General features: G+C 41.5%; 1 protein-coding gene across 3 annotated transcripts in view; it reads right to left on the reverse strand.

The window, feature by feature from the left end:
• The window catches only part of LOC120546185 (kelch-like protein 29), a 222,850-nt gene extending 220,438 nt beyond the window's left edge, over positions 1–2,412 (reverse strand). For all 3 annotated transcript variants that reach the window (XM_039780958.1, XM_039780954.1, XM_039780957.1), the window contains exon 1: positions 2,107–2,412. The gene's annotated coding sequence lies outside the window, so the exon portion shown is untranslated. The remainder of the gene's footprint in view (positions 1–2,106) is intronic.
• Positions 2,413–4,991: the final 2,579 nt, after the last annotated feature.

Genomic DNA, 4,991 nt, shown 5'->3' on the forward strand with positions numbered 1-4,991 from the left:
TTGCACCAGCCAAGGCATCATTATGTTTATCTGACTGTTACATGGAAAACACTGAGAGAAGAACCTGGCTTTCTGCAGTCATCTTTGTTGGGGAGCTTGGCACCGCTTCTGTTCTCTGCACTCCTTTAAACTACAGTCCATCACCAGAGGCAAAAGCAGCAGATCACAACTTCATTCCAAGAACATACTGTACAGCACTTCTTCTCCATTCCTACCTTCTTTGCCTGTATTTCACATCCCAGCAGTAATATACACCAATCAAATGATCCATTCCTTAACCTGCAAAAGAGCTCTCCTTCTTGGAAAAATCATGTGAATATAAAATAACTACTAACTAAACTGCCTTAAGCTACAGTATTGTAATTTGCTGACCAGAACAACAGGAGTCATTTTTCGTTTGGCCTTTACTAATGGGATAAATGCCTCGGGGTAATTTCAAAATGAATTCCTCAGGCCAGGCAGTTCCCCAGGCCAACCGAAAATCACATTTGATATAGAAGGATTATCCCTGATTGAGTTTATTGCAAAGAAGCTTGTGACAAACTGGAGAAACCCACAATGCTTCCACAGAGGTGAGGCCTGCCTGACACTGAGGCTGTGTAGCGTAACACATAACGCACACCTCGGTATATTGCTGCTGTAATCCTCCACCTACAGTGAGGTGGTTATTCTAAATATGCAGAGACAATTCTCCCATCATACCTAACAGGTGAGGCGAGAAGACCCCTGCTAAATGGCCCCAGCTCTGAGGCAAATGCATTGTCTTACCTCATCGAGTGCAGAGCTCCATGGCTGTTCAGAGAGGACTAGGACTAAAGCTCTTAATACCCGCCTTGATTCGCGATAGCCTGCTAGGTTTTCAAATGTCATCAGTGGGTAAGTGCGTCTTGCTCCTGCCCCACATGTTCAGCCCATTAATGAAACAACCACACCGTACATCAATAAGGAATAGGAACACATACTGTAATGCCGGGTGGCTGTACATCTATTTATATATAGCAACACGCTCATGCCGGGGCTCGTAAAAACAGGCATCAGTGCCAGGAGGACTGACAAGTGTGTTGTTGGGTACGAGAGCTGATAATGAATCATGCTAAATATGGACTACAGATTAAATGTGATGTTATATATTAGTACCAACCTCATTCTTTCATCAATGCCTTCTCATTTGCCAGGGAATAAAATGAAACACTTGCTGGTCATGGGAAAAGTGGCAGCATTTCTAAATGGATGGATTCACAAGTAACTTTGTGCATGAAAATTGCACAGTGGCCCTTACAACTAGTGCTCTACTTCACAGCCAAGGGTACAGCCAAGGGTACAGCCTTTCACTGTAATAACAGAAGGGACTTGTGTGATGACGAGTAATGCTTTTGTTGTCTGGAGGATGGGTCTTGCAAGTGCTGCGGGCTACAAGTTATACACACACAGAATTTAAGAATAGGACTTAAAAAAAATACACTTAGACACACACATACACTTAGAGTGCAGCACACCTAGGATGCAATAAGATGCTTTTATGCACTTGTGATATTAATGGAATTGTTTAAAGCATGCAAGCATAAATTCAAATATGCTGTGTACAAGTAGAGCCACATTGACATAAGTCAATATTTGATAACTAGTTGCTTCATTTTGCACATGGTTTACTCATTATTAAATGATTCGACATACATTTAGAGTATCAAAACTATATTAAAAGGATTTAAGTCAAGTTAAGGTGGGTTTTTTATGCTTTTTAGAAAACGTAACTGTGGCGGTCACCGTCTGTTTGTCCTTGGTTGCCGACCTTTTTACTAACTGACCACTACTTCACCATGTTAGTTTCTGTCACAAGCTCTGAGACGTGAAGTTAGTTTTTTATTTCTCGCAGGAGCGCTTGCGCACAACATGAGCGCCGCACACACCATTTGGTAGGCTATGGTCCTCAGCTAAGGGGTGGCAGTGAAACTGATGATCCTCCTCTCATTCATTCATTCATTCATTCATTATAGGACAAGTGCCCTGGTACCGTCCAAACTCCTGCCTGGCACAAAGCACGTCCAAATGTAGCGTACGTAAAGTCAGCGTGGGGACTGCTTCCACCTACGCGGACTGAGCGCTTACCTCCCCGGTCGCTCGCTGCTCCTGTCCCCCGGCGTTTGTCCTTGTTTCGCTACGACGCTGCTTATGTCTGAATGCTGTCTTTATCCCGCAAAGACTGCTGTTGCATTTTACAGCAAAGGGAACCGCACTGTGCACCGGCCGCGGCAGTGTGCTGGTCGGTAAGTAGCCTGTCTGTCTGAGTGTGTGTGTGCACCGCTCAGCACGTCACCAAGTGGGGTGGACAGGACTTGGCAGACGCGTCTCTGTGTGCTCCCTGCGCGGCGGCGGATCTGAGATGTAAAAGCGACTGCTTGGACTGGGCTGGCATACCGTGTGGCCACTTTTCTCCCGATGCTGCTCCTCCCCTTTCACTCTGGCTTGTTCACACAAGCCTTAGAGCGCCCCCCACCCGCCACTACGTGCAATTGCATGCAACTGCAAAGCTGTGTTCCCACCACAGCATCAGTACGGACAATAAAGTCGTTCTCATACTGTAAGAGGGTCCTGGGATCACCAGGGGCCACTGACAGAGGCCCATGCATGTCTACATTTATTTGATTCTCTAGAGAAAAGATCTTCAACAGGAGGTCCGAGACCCCTAGGGGGGTCCTCAGATTCATGTCTTAACATGAATCCAACATATTGTTAGCAAATATAAATCCCCACAGATACAGTTCATCCTAAGGATTCACTGTGCCACATGTATGTTTAACATTAAAACATGATTTATGAAATCATGCCAATAATAATCATTTTATAGCTTGCAAAAAAGTATTGTATTGGGCTTTAGGCTGCCCACAAGTTATTGTAGGCCCAGTTTAATATGCAACTTAATTTTATACAATATACTATATGTAGTAGGAGGTCCCTGCTCCATATCTCTTTCAGTTAAGGGGTCCTTGGTTTGAAAAATCGTTGAAGACCCCTGCTCTAGAGTCTAGATGAACAATAACAATGTAATTTGTAATGCTTTGAGATCTCCACTTTTGAGCAAAATCGAAATTTTGAGCATATCAAACACTTCATTTCCTGCATTCTGGTGAATTTTTCTGCAACAATTTGTGCCTTTTCTGCATCAAGTTATGGTGCAAATGTTTTTATTCATGTTAAGGAAATTATCATTAGATTTTGGGGGAAGGTGGGGTTGCACTGGCCAGTTTTGATTATTGGGATGACGCTACCCCCCAGTAAATTATGCCTATGGTAATATCAACTTGCAGCAAAACCCATTCCCATAGGCTATTAAGAAGGGGAAGAAAAAAAAACAAATCACAGAAAGCTTTTCACAGGTCAGAATCTCTTAAAAGGGCCACCAACACTGGTTGTTTTTCATTATTGGTCCTGCAATACCCAGAGCACGGCACCTTATCCTACCTGGTAGTTAAGGCTGGTAATTACATTCACTTTGCACACTGGCTGTAAACCAGCCCCTGAATAAAAATCAACAATGCTCTCAATGGCTGGATCCAAATCAGCTAAAATAAATGTCCTTTCCGAACCACTTTTCTATGAACACAATCAGAAACGTGATGCGGTCAAGAAGAAGGGATTATATGAAGGACGAGAGTAGGGATTTTTCACAGAACACATTGTGACATGTCACAAAAGGAAACGCTCAGGCGTGAATAATAAAACGAATGGTGGTTGGATTCCATTTAGCAGCTTTGGTTTCAGCACCTTTTTTTAAACATTTAGATAATTTGACTATAGCTCTTATCTTGGCTGCTGGCTCTTAGATAGGCCACTTGCAGGGCAATTAACTCCGGAATTAACAAAGCAACCGTCTAATCCACAGTTTTCGGCCACATAGGACCTTTAAATACTGTCCATATCTCCACAACCCCTTCTAAAGCTTTCCAGTTGCTGCTTAACAGAGCTATTTGTGCTTACCTGATGGATTGTCACCATGACACAGGAATCCATTAGAGTCAGTTGTTTTACTGTTGTAATGCCCCTTTACTGACCCTACTGTTTACACAGATGGTACCCCCACACAGGTGTTTTCACTTATTAAGCTTGATTAGTAAGTATAAGTATATACAGTATTATAAGTATACACATACGGTAACTGGCACAGGTGTAAATAATAATAATTTATGATCGGCTAAATTCCATTTAGCTGCTTCACTTTCAGGGTCCTGGTATTTTGCATGCTGGCTCACTGTCATGGCTTACCCTTTGCAGGACGTGACATGAGAAATTAAGCCTATTCCGTTTTTGCATTGTAATTGCATTGCCACTTTTTTGCAACACTAATTGTTATCATCCATAATCAAGTTCTGCCAAGGTAAACATATAGCCATAGGTAGGAATACCAAGTGGTGGAGAAGTACTCAGATGTTTAGTAAAAATAGTAATAAGAATAGCCCTACATCTACTTAAGTAAAAATAAGTATCATCAGAAAAGTATTTAAAGCAAGCACTGATTTCACTGGGTGGACCCTGTCAGTGTTATATGTTTATATATATATATATAAATATATATATATATATATATATATATATATATATATATATATATATTGATTTAACTAAAAAAAAACTTATTTTTAATGTTTCTTTGGTCAAGGTAGAGCAAATTCTAACTACTTGTTATACTATTTGTTTAATCAATATTAATGCAATGTATTTTATACTATTAAAGCCCCTGTACACCTATTAGTCCACCCACACAAATAAGACCTCCTATCAGGCATGTAAAACTGCGTTTGATTGACATCTCACTCACACATGGGTTTGTTGAGCCTGTTAGGGAGGGGCAGCTCACACTGTTATCATTATTACTGGTACTTAGAGTTTATTGACATCATATTTTAACCAGCATAGCTCCACTCAACTTACACATGACTTAAAGACTAATTACCCCACATAATTGAAAACACCTGTGTAGATGCAGAGCCTTTAAT

Source organism: Perca fluviatilis, chromosome 18 (genome assembly GCF_010015445.1).
Source record: "Perca fluviatilis chromosome 18, GENO_Pfluv_1.0, whole genome shotgun sequence".
NCBI lineage: Eukaryota > Metazoa > Chordata > Actinopteri > Perciformes > Percidae > Perca > Perca fluviatilis.